The 12,224-nt window shown below is 41.9% G+C and overlaps 1 protein-coding gene across 4 annotated transcripts in view; it reads left to right on the forward strand.

The window, feature by feature from the left end:
* The window catches only part of Jazf1 (JAZF zinc finger 1), a 327,034-nt gene that overhangs the window by 197,714 nt on the left and 117,096 nt on the right, over window positions 1-12,224 (forward strand). The gene's annotated exons all lie outside the window — the stretch shown is intronic.

Genomic DNA, 12,224 nt, shown 5'->3' on the forward strand with positions numbered 1-12,224 from the left:
TGTTTCCCAAAGGCACTTGGAGGGGTGTGTCACAGCTCAGTCGGGTTTTTCTTCCCCCCAAAATGAGAACAGTTATTTTTCCTGAGGGTTAAACAATGAGCTGGGCATGAGGTGCATGCCTGTAATCCCAGTAACTCAGGAAGCTGAGGCAGGAGGATTATGAGTTCAAGACCAGCCTCAGCAATTTAGCAAGTTCCTAAGCAACTTAGTGAAGCCCTGTCTCAAAATAAAAGGGGCTGTGGTTCAGTGGTTAAGTGCCCTAGGTTCAATCCCTGCTACCAAAAAAAAAAAAAAAAAAGTGTCTAGAGATATCTGTCAATGTAATAACAAAAAGTACACAGAATGCAGAACTGCAAAATCCAGGAATGAGGTTATCCCCAGAGGGGTGGACATACCATAGGAAATGGTTCCTTAAACTATCTTGAAAATCTTTGTTGCAAAGATACATTCTCATTGTTAATGAATCATGTATTTTTGAAATACACAAATAATAAAATGCATAAATATTATATCCCATAGGAAATAGCACTTTGTTTCTTCACAGCTTTGCATATGCATATTTTAAAATTTATTTGTATAAATGGACCACACTTTGCACTCTATAATCTTTCCTCTTTCATTGTGGAAATATGGTCACCTAACTAAATCAGCTGTTGTCGTTATACTTGATACATATTAGCCTACATAGGGGTTTATAACCAATCCTTTCATGACCATCTAGGTATTTTCATGTTTTGTAATCCGCATACAAACAGTGTCACAGTGAACAGGGTTGACATCTTTTGCACCCTGGTCAGTTATTCCTTTAGTATAAATTTTCTTCTGGGGAACTTCTGAGTGTAAGATACATGCAGGGCTAGGGTTGTGGCTCAGTGGTAGAGCACTTGCCTAGCATGTGTGAGAACTGGGTTCAATCCTCAGCACTGCATATAAATAAATAAAATAAAGGTCCATTGACAACTAAAAAAAAATTAAAAATTTTGTTTGCATGTATCTTTTTTTTTTTTTTTTTTTTTTAATGTTTCACCAGAGTCCCCTCCTCCAGAAATAGGTTTTAGTTCAGGATGGATAAATGGCTATCTTGCCCTTTCTTATCCACAGTGAATCATGACACTTTTGAATCTTTGCCAGTTTGAAAACCTTAGACAAAATTACAATACTTTTTTTTTTTGGTTATTTGATTCAATTATCTTATTAAAGTATTTGTCTCTTCAGAAAAAATATCATGGAAATCTAGTGAAATAAGTTAATAAGAATACTTAAATCTTTCTACCCAGAGTTAACTATGGTTAATATTTCTAGATATGTTTTTTCCCTGGACATATTGTACACAAAAATCAGGATCATGCCTGACATAGAATTTTGTCATTGCTTATTTGAACTATATTCTGAGAATTTTTATTTCAAAATGCTTTTTAAATAATCATTTGGTAGCATCAATACGTAGTACTTAAAATTTTCTGTAGTCTTTAAAAAAAACAGTGGTGAATAAGAATGTTTAACTATTTCCTTGCTAGCATTAAAGATTATTATTTTTAATTTCTTTTTCCTTTTTTTGGTACCGGGGATTGAACCCAGGACCTTTAACCATTGAGCTACATCCCAGCCTTTTTTATTTTGCTTTTTGAGACAGGGTCTTGCTTAGTTGCTAAGGACTCACTACATTGCTGAGATTGGCTTTGAACTTACAATCCTCCTGGCTCAGCCTCCTGAGCACTGAGATTACAGGTTCGCACCACCAGACCCAGCTGCCAATTTAATATTAAGCAAACCATCAGTAAGTAGCATTTATGAACTACTAGTATGAACTTTAGTTTTGTGTATAGTGGGGCCATGAAAGGTGTGAGCTGCACCTTGCAACACTAAAGGGTCTAGTTTCCAAGCTAGTTTCTGGAATCCCAAAAGGTATTGGCTGCAAGATCCAGATTGAAAGCCAAGGTTTATAGTCCCAGCCCCCTCAGAACAATGGGCAAATATCATTCATGTAAAATGAAGAATCCCTTGTCTGAGTGATAAATGTTTGCATAGGGCTGGGGGCATAGCTTGGTGGTAGAGTGCTTGCCTAACATGTGTGAGGGCCTGGGTTCAATCCCCAATACCATAAAAAGAAGGTTTTCTGATTCTTGGGGAATAAAGATCATCCTGTGTCTTCAGATTTATTCCTTCCATTTCACCATTTGCAGTCAGACTCTGAGAACATGAAGGCCCTAGAAGAGGAGGGAGCCAGATGCAAGAGAGTGGGAAGAGAGGAACATGCAGAGGATTTCTGTTTCTTTTCAGTAGCTGTAGTCCAGCCCCCCAATTCCCTCCCATCCTCAGACAAGCAGAAAGTCTAAGAGGAAATACCATGCTAAGTGGTAGTTGGGTCTTCCAGATCCCTTGGTTTAAAATTGGCATAGTCCCTGACCAGCTCTGTTCCTTAGAAATCTGCACTATCTCACCAGTTGACCCAGATGTGCTGGTCAGTTTTCCCCTCATTTAAACTTGAGCAGCTGGAGGGTTAAGCTCCTGCCTCATCCTTGCTGCTTGTACCACTTCATTACAAGTTCCCAGAACCGAATCCCAGATCTCTAAAGGAATTAAGAACTGGAAAGAACTTTCCAGGCCAGGGTACCATGGGAAGGTCAGACAGGCAGGATCATCCCTTGAGACTTTCCTAAGAAGTTTGTTTATTCAAAAGCTTCAGCTAATATAAAAGCACCAAACTAAACCTGCCTTTCCCACCAGAGGAGTTCAGCTACTACTTACAGACACTGCAGACTCTTACCCTACTTCCCCTCTGTATTTACAGAGGCTGAGAAAAGGGGAAAAGCAGTTTATAGACTTGGCCTCGCTTGAGGCATGGCCACGTATACTGTCAGTGCCCTTTCCTTCCAAGAGGCTCCCTGAACTTGGCTGTGTCCAGGGTCAACCTGGAATTGTGTTTCTCTCTATTGCATCTCACTCTCCACCTCCGTCTGCTGCCAAACCACCCAATTCCCTCATCACCACTTTGGTCTGCACAAAGTGAGGTTTCATTACTGCATTTGTAATAAAAATACTATAAATCACATCAGGCTGGTGTCAGAAAGAGAGGGTGTGGATACAAGAAAAACAGCCCTCACTTCCCAAGTTAGTCAAGCCCAGGGTCTGTGCAAGCTGCTTTTCGGGAGACGCTGGTGTTGTGTTAGTGGGAAAGTCTTGCCCTAAACGTAGGCTTGTTGAGTGAATAACAGAGCACTCATGTGTAAAATACTTTCAGTGACTCTTCTAGAACTGGAAGGCCTTGCCAGCATACGGCTCAGAAAGCATTCGCTTTTCTTGGTTACATTACCATGTTTTGCAATAGTAGGGGAAGAATTCAGATACTTCCAGTAGCTTCTGGGTTGAACATTTGTGACAAAGTACAGAAACATGTGCACCCAAGTGACATGTCACTTGACAGTTAATATTTTTCCATCTCATCTTGCTTTTGTATGTGCGGTGGCTGTTCATGTGTTTTCATTCATGTAGTCATATCTCTGTATGCCACCGCCTGACTTGTTCTGGGGATGGAACAAGACAAACTTCAGAAGTTAAATTCAAACAAGATGTGCAGGAATGAATTTCTTCAAGGGATAAGGGAGGAATGCCTTCTAAGTCGGGAAGGATTTACGATATTTGGCTTTGTTTTTCTCTTTCATTTTTCGTTAGTCTTTAGACTTAACAAAATCTAATGTGCTGGAGATTTATAAAATACAAGGATCTTTCATTTCTTCTCAGGAGTAAAGATCAAGAAGGGTTAATCAGCACTTTACCAAACATACTCAAATGTATTCCAAAAAATGTGTCACGTGGGAGTACAACAGTTTTTTTTTTTTTTTTAAATGGGGAGAGGTTAGCCAATTTTCTTCATGTAGTCACATTTTGGGGGACATTGAAAGATGTTGAAATCCACAGCCCTTGCTCAGCTCAAAGAGCAATTTTGGGATGTCACTAGACATTTGCATGTGTTAATATTAGCTATAAGAGAAACACATGTATCTGTGCTTCATGAGACAACTACAAAATAAACACATTCGGAGCTTCGTTTAATATTTGCCACCAGTTCCACTTTATCTTGGGCTTTGCATCTAGAAAGGGTGCATTTTTATGAGATGCTTGGGTTTTGTTTACTTATTCATGTTATAAAAATAAAAAAGTCAAGTACCAAGTTATGTTGGGTGTACGATGACTTGAGAAAATAAATGCAACATTTTGGTGCTGTCGAGAGCTAGGTCTTTGCTAGGATTTCATGCTGAGAAGCAATATGTACATATCTTAACCTTTGTATCTGATATGTTCTGAAATGTGCAGTGTCGGTGTCTGTAAATGAAACCCGTAGCTGTCGCAGCTGTCTCAACTTCTGAGCGATCTGCAGTGCATTTCTAGTCCTTCTTATGCTGATAATGTTAAGAAAAAAAGAAACACATAGGAACATGCACACTCACAGACACAGATGCCACAATAAATTCCAGACCACACGACATACTGGGAATGCCTGTCACCTGGGAATGCCTGTTACTGGCTCTTTTCTTTCTCTTTCTTTTCTTTTTTTTTTTTTTTAATGCCTCTTCTTGAGATTAGCTTGGCCATTCTAGCAATATTTTAAGGACTAATGGATTTGTGAGATATTTAACCAGCCTTCTATGAGATTCATGGCTGCTAGAATAGACTGCTTCCTTTCTCTCTTGATTTCCTTAGTCATCTCGTTTGTCTCCCTTTATGAAAGCTGATAGGTCACTTTAAAAACCTATTTTCTAAATTAATAGTAAAGTAAAATTTGGAAATGATAGAATAGAGTGACCATTTATATTGTATGCTTGCACAGTTTTATATGTGTTCCCTCTGATTGTTGGAATCCTAATTTTATAAGCATTTGTGCACAATTGTAATTGGGACATACATTTAACTGTTGTTTCATGAACATTTTCTCTGTTGCTGTGTCTCCAAAATAGCTATTTTAATGGCTACATAATATTCCATAAGATAGAGATAGCTGAGATAAGCCCTTCGTTTTATCGTGTATCATCTTGTTACAAGCTTTCATTGTTGTAAATTACACTGAGGTTAACATCTTTCATTAAGTCTTATTTAGGTGAAGTACTAGACAAACTGACAGCTGCCACTATGATATGACAGGTACATTAGTAACCAGTCCAGATGTTGGCACCATCCCCCATTTAAGAAATTGTGTTAAAACAAGAGAAAGTGGGCCAGGGATGTGGCTTAAGTGGTAACCCGCTCGCCTGGCATTCGCGGGGTGCTGGGTTCGATCCTTAGCACCACATAAAAATAAAAAATAAAGGATGTTGTGACCACTGAAAACTGAAAAATAAATATTAAAAAAAATTCTCTTAAAAGAGAAAGAAAGTGACGCTCAAGGACAGTTAGCCTACTAACTGGACAGTTAGTTTACTTCAGTTTACAAACATTGATCGATTTGCTGTCATCTCTGTAATTATTTGTAACATGCCACAGCAGTGTGCAAGACCCATGGATTGACAGCTGCCCCCCCCCCACACACACACCATTTTAACTTAATCTGAATAGCCACTGGGAACAGTTAAGGGCAACTCGGACTTTGTATGAGGGAAAACCCTATTTTTATTGCATTTCAAAGATTAGCTCTGATCCTCTTAACAAGTGAAAATAAAGCCCAAAACTACATTGTTTCCAATTTAGAGTTAATTAAAATTTAACTGAGATGTGGAGGAACATGATGATTGTCATACTTCTACAAATGTCATAAATAGAAATAAAATCTGTCAAATGTTGGATGCCAAACCATTCATAGTTTATATGAGAACATGTTGTCCAGGATATTCTCAGTCGTCTTATCTGCGTTTGCCTTCATTCACAGAAAATCAATCCAAATAATTCTACTTTGCAGCACACTGTATCTTGGAATTTGGATTCCCTAATTCCTAAGGCTGTGTTCAGTTTGTCGGTTTACTCAATAAAAGATGTGAATGCTAACCCTATAGGGTGAAGTTTGAAAAAAAAAATGATGGTAGATAGACTCGCCTCTGTTAACTTTTAAAGAATTCTATCTTGTTGATTAAAAGGGGACAAAAACGATTTGCAGTTTAAGATACGCACAAGGAGGATTATTCCAAAGCAAGAGCCAAAGTTCAAATCCCCTGGAATTGGAATCTGGGGAAATTCTCCCTTTTAAAAACAACTGCCTTTCTTGCTGATTAAAAGTGATTTTAACTCGAGTGCTAAATGCCAAAATGAAAGCAGCAGATAGGGAAGCCCCTGTGAGTCAGCTTGCTTTACCCCGAAGCCTGGCCATTAAAGGTAACTAATTTATGGCCCGGCAAAGCCTGGTGCTTTTCTTCTGTGAATTTGTTAGTTCTGTATTTGATACAGGATTCCAAATAAAACTTGCAGCCACCATTTGTAAAATACAGAGATCTGTTCCCTTTGGCTTCCCTTGTCCCTCAGATCTTCCAGGATTAGCATGAAAGCCTTCTGTTTGTAGAATAGCAAATCTTGACAGTGTGGATGGGGGCAGACTGTGAATCACCCCGATCATTAGGGCTGGTCCGATAAATTTTCCTCACATGAGGTAGGAACTGTGAGGAATGGCCTTCCAAACACAGCTATGGACCACAGAGGAATTTTCTAGATATTACTATAATCACTTTCATCCTTGTCTAACAAGTTCAGCAAAGTCAGGCACATATAAAATTTTGAAGGAAAAAATGACTGGGTACTTTTTTCCTACATTGATTTCCTTTTTCTGTTTTGCAAATTTCCAACAAGTTGCAGGAAAACCTCCACCGGGTGGGAACATGTGGTTGCCGGTGGCCACTGTCAGAAACTCGTATCAGCCAAGAGGCGAAGGTCAGAAGGCAGGAGGGCTTCTGGTGATTGTTTAGGTGACCTGGGGTCAGGGCTGAGGTGCCATTTTCGTTTGATAGATGAGGAAATTGACGCTAAAAGTGGTTATGCCCAGCCACAGAGCTGGCCTTTGAACTTGGATCTTTCAGGTTCCAGAGCATGGACTGGAAGAGCGTTCTTCCTCTAGGGGGCGACAGTGAACCTTGGCCATCTGTGCTGGAAGGATCCCTGTGCTCGGAGGATTCTGAGATACCATGACAGGAGTAGAGGACATCCTACCTGAAATGCAGTGATTCCCTGTCCTGGCACTTGCCCAGACTGTTTTAATGACAGTGTTTCCTTAGTTTATAGACTGTCCAACGGACACGCTCAGCCTGTGTCAAGTCAGCATTCCATTCTTTAATTTATCCAAACAGTTCTTTAATCTGGCAGAAACTCACTTTTTCCTTCTTTCCTGCCATCACTGGCTCTGGAGGTCAGCTTTATTTGGAGAAAATATTTTCTGAGAAATCAACTCTTCAGTGTCTTCAGCAGACATAGGTGGGCATATGTGTGGCAAGGAGTCGAAAGCAGCTCCTCCCAAGAGGCCGTGGTGGGGCAGTTGGCGGGTCTGAGTTGTCGCCAGTGTCGCTCACCCCGCCCCGGGCAACCGATCACAGATTGTGTGTGAGTTAGCTTTTTCATTACTGTGACCTCTAAGAGAGGAAAAGTTTATTTGGGGCTCTCAGCTTCAGAGGTCTCAGTCCACAGACGGCCGACTCCACGGCTCTGGGCCCCACGGTGAGGCAGAGTTTCCCAAGCAGGGGAAAGTTGCCCACCTCACAGTGGGATCAGGAAGCAGAGAGCCAGGGTGGAGCACTTTTCCAGAGCAACCCCCAGTGACCCACCTCCATTCAAATTAGATGAACTGATTAGGTTACAGCTCTCATAATCTGATCGTTTTACCTCTGAATATTACTGCATTAACAGCAGCTTTATCCAAACCATAACAGTATACAAAACATGTGTCATATGTTATAATGACATTACAAGTCAGGGGTCTGTGGGCAATGGTGTTGCTTAGTGGTGAAAAACAGAGGCTCTGAAGACTACTTGAGCTCGAATCTCCTCTCAGCATCTGATAAACTGTGATCTTGGGCAAGTTACTTAGGTGCCTTAGTTTTCCCATCTATTCAATGGGGGTAATAATAGCTACCCCTTCGTAGTTATTTATTCTAAAGTACTTAGAATGGTGCCTGTTCTCTGGCTCTTTTCGTCCTCTAATCTTAGAGGAGAGAGTTCCAACAGGAAGTCCTCCAGTGCCGAGTTTCCCCTCTGATGAGGAGGTTTGATTTACAGCCTGCAGCGTTGCCATCTCTCGGGTGCTCCCTGCATGACACCTCACGTGTTCCCCTGTCCTTGGTGTGCCATGCTGCGTAGGGACTCCACTTGTTCTCCGCTCTGCCTGTCATCTCTGATAGCTGCCTCCAGGGTCTCCCCAGCCTCCTGCTTGTAGTTTCTTTTTCTGCTGACCATCCCCCAGTTCCCATCCCCCAGCAGGCCTCCTGCCAGGTCAGCAGCAGAAGGAGGGTCTGAGTAGAGAGGCCCTGGCCCAGTCCTCCGGGTTGGGAGACCTAGCTTCCCATCAGATTTCACCTTCCCACAATTTATTTTTATCTAACACCCTCAAGCCTCACGCCTGCTGCACCAGCTTCATCACTGTCAGGGTAGCTGCAGACCTCTCTCCTGTCCTAGATGGTGTCCACAGCCAGGCTGAAGTTCCACCCAATGCCACAGCATAGCTTCTGCAGAACACCTGGTGTACGAAGAATAGACCAGAAAGACGGTCAGAAATCCATAGGGCCAATTGGGCCTTGTCTCTTTACACCGAGACTCTTCTCTTCTTCCTAGTAGGTTCATTTAGCATGGGTTAAAGTAAATGTGACCTCAAGAAATTATATTTGCAAGATTACTGCAGCGCTCCCAGGCAGGAAGACACGCAGGCTAGAACCAAGTACTTGGAACCCAGAGGTTTTCTCCCCAAATAGTAAATTCTCATGACTAGATTCCCAGGGTTCTTTTGTATTGTGGTTTCAGAGATTCATGAATTGATCAACTACATAAAGAATTTCCCATGGAAATGCTGTCCAGTTAAATAAGCACAAGTTCTAATGAACCAGGAAGCCCTCGTGCTCTGAAATATGTCTTTTTCTACTAGGGAATTGTTCACTGACATACACCTTTTCCAGAGAGAAGAAATGAGGTGCCTATAAAATAAGTGCCTTTTATATTAAATAGAATCAGTGATGGGGTTCCATAATTTCACTCCAGCAGCACTTTGGCTCCTCTGCACCCTGCTGCAGCAGTTGGGGTAATGTGGCCTTAGCATCTGTGAAAGGGCACCTGGGCACCATGTGCATCCACAAAATTAAGCTCATCCACCTATCATTTATAGAATGCCTTCTGTCTATGGCACCTTATACTATACTAACAAAATGGCTGCTATATACTGACAGGTGCCAGGTACTTTGGAAGAGAAGGAAATATAAAAGGTAGTTGATAAAAAGTAAGAGCTGTTTCCCGAGATTTATCCAGAGGATTCTGAGTATCATTAGAAAGCATCCAAAACACCTAATCAAATCTTATCTGTAAAGCCAGGATGATAAAAAAAAAAAAAAAAAAAGAAAGAAAGAAAATGGCATCTACACAGTTTTTAGGTGCAGTGGGCATATCCCAGGTGGTTGGTGCTATAGCGTTGGATGACGCCGTCACTACACCACCACCCCTGCAGTGATGGGGATGGTCCCCTTGCCCCTGTACCTTCACTGTTGCCATTATGATAACCACTTTCCCTGCCACAGTACTGGTACACGTCCAGCTCTTTCTCTGATTGTGCCCTCTCATCTGCCCCATGGTCTCTAATTCTTTCCCAAAATTCTTGGTAAAGGAGACGTGGCCTGGGTGCAGCAGGGTGAATCTGGTGTCATAGGGACTGCAAAACCAAATTCAAAGGTTGAATTCAAAACCAAAAGACATGGCTCGGGATGTAGCTCAGTGGCCAAGCCTTTGCCTAGCAGGCCCCAAGCCCTGGGTTCAATCCCTAGTGCCACCAAAACAACAAAATAAAACATGTGACCTCACTTTATTCCCAAGTCCCAGGGAGTAAAGGTGAGTCACACAGAACTGGACACTCGAGTGCCAAGTGGGGAGCAGAGAACCTAGACTGGGCTCCAGGTGTCCACAGAACCATCTCTCACAGCCCTGGGGACACCTCAGTCGAGCTGAACAGTCCAGCCTGCCTAGGGGGTTCGGTGGCGCAGGATCCCTCCAGCACACAGGTGCAGCGGGTCCTAGCTCTGTGATCATTATTCTTTTAACTTTGAACTGGCAATGTGACATTTTTTTTAAGTGGACACAATACTTTTATTTTGTTTGTTTATTTTTATGTGGTGCTGAGGATCGAACCCAGAGCCTCACACATGCAAGGCAAGTGCTCTACTGCTGAGCCACAACTCCAGCCCCCCCCCACAATGTGACATTTAAAAAAAAAAATACTGTCTACTTGCTTTGAAAGGCATTGCTTCCTTACAACATTTAACCTGCTCTTTGATAGAAACTTGTATCAATGACCTTCATGATGCATATTTTGAGCATTTTCTTGTAGAGCTACCCCTGAACATCAAGGGCATCCTTTCAGGGCAGGAAGAGATGTTAAAATATACAAAACTGGTAAGACCCATGTAATGTTTCTTAAATATGCCTTTCTGCCATCACAGAGAGATGAATCTGTAAAGGAGAAGGGGGAGTAATGAATGTATGAGTAAATTAATAAAGGTGACCCTCATTCCTTGCACCTGCTCTCTGTGTGATAAATAATAATTTCCAATTCTCACTCCTGATATATTAGACCATTCTCAAGGTTTCTATGGGATGACCTATTCCCTCATTTCTTATTTCACTTACCAAGGTCTCCTATTATACTGATAGGGAGAACTTGTCTGTTGGGCGCGTTAGATATGTGTTTTATTGCTGTGTCTGGAGGTCTGGAACGTTTTACATGCTATTCTTAGAATTTTCAATTAGCAAATTTTAATTAACTAATTGAGGCTTCTTATTAAGTAGCTTTTATGATTTGTCATAGTAGTCTAGCTGTGTGTGCACCCTATTCTATTAAGAAGCCATTAAATCCTTAGAAACCGCCTGTGAATTCATTAATCTTACTGTGTAATTGCAGTAGTCTTGGTACAGAGTGGGGCATTTGTAAGGTGGTGTCTTAAAACACAAGGATCTTCCAGGTGATAGAAGGCTATAACAACGGAGCTGGGCAAGGGAGGTGAACACAGCCCTCCAAGTACCCTGGCCACCCCTTTTGGATTTGGTTTTGAGTCAGGTATTGTTCACCTATTTTTGTATGCATCCGTACCTGGAAATTTACAATATGTCATGCCAGCTGCATGCCTTAAAATCCTGCAGAAGGAGCCAGGGTTGTGGCTCAGTGGTAGAGCACTTGCCTGGCGTATGTGAGGCCCTGGGTTCATTCTCCAGCACTGCAAAAAGGGAAGAATTGCTGCAGAAACGTCCCCATAAGATGAACCAGCAGCTTGAGGTGTTGTTTCCTCTGAGTCCACCTTGAAGAGCATCCTATGGGTCACCCTGTCCTGGAAAATCCAAAGAACTAAATAGCTTTATTTTACACATAATACAGTTCGTTGAAAACCACTCCTTAAGTGCCAGATGACGCCTAATCTCCAGGACATGGAGGCTAGAAATTTCTGGAATACATGTGGCCAGCTGACATCATGGTCCAGCTACTGTCCCTGAAGGTCATAGGTGAAAGTGTACTTTGAAGATCTAAATGTAGCTCCCTCACCCAGGGGAGAGCCAAGAGAGGATCCATGTCTGATCCAAATAGGCCTGTCACTTAAGGGGAAGGAAGGGGACTGCAGAGTCGAAGCAAAACTGAACCAAATCAACAGCACCAGTTTTCCATCCATGAATGGCTCTATCAGTTGACCCACTTAATTTTTCTATTAAAACTCAAAAGGGCTGGGTGCGGTGGTACATGCCTATAATCCCAGCAGCTCAGGAGGCTGAGGTAGGAGGATCTTGCATTCAAAGCCAGTCTCAGCAAAAGTGAGGCACTAAGCAACTTGGTGAGACCCTGTCTCTAAATAAAATACAAAATAGGCATGGGGATATGACTCAGTGGTTGAGTGTCCCAAGTTCTATCCCCAGTACTCAAAAAAAAAAAAAAAAAAAAAAAGCAAGATTTGCCATTATTTACATAGACTTTTCTTGGTGTGAACTCTAATAAAAATGCCCTTCTCTCTGTGGCATCACTCCAATGAAGTTCACTGCCCCTTGGGCCTCCAGTCCCAGTGGAATTTACAAATTGTACA

Source organism: Ictidomys tridecemlineatus, chromosome 2, assembly GCF_052094955.1.
Source record: "Ictidomys tridecemlineatus isolate mIctTri1 chromosome 2, mIctTri1.hap1, whole genome shotgun sequence".
NCBI classification, from domain to species: Eukaryota; Metazoa; Chordata; class Mammalia; order Rodentia; family Sciuridae; genus Ictidomys; species Ictidomys tridecemlineatus.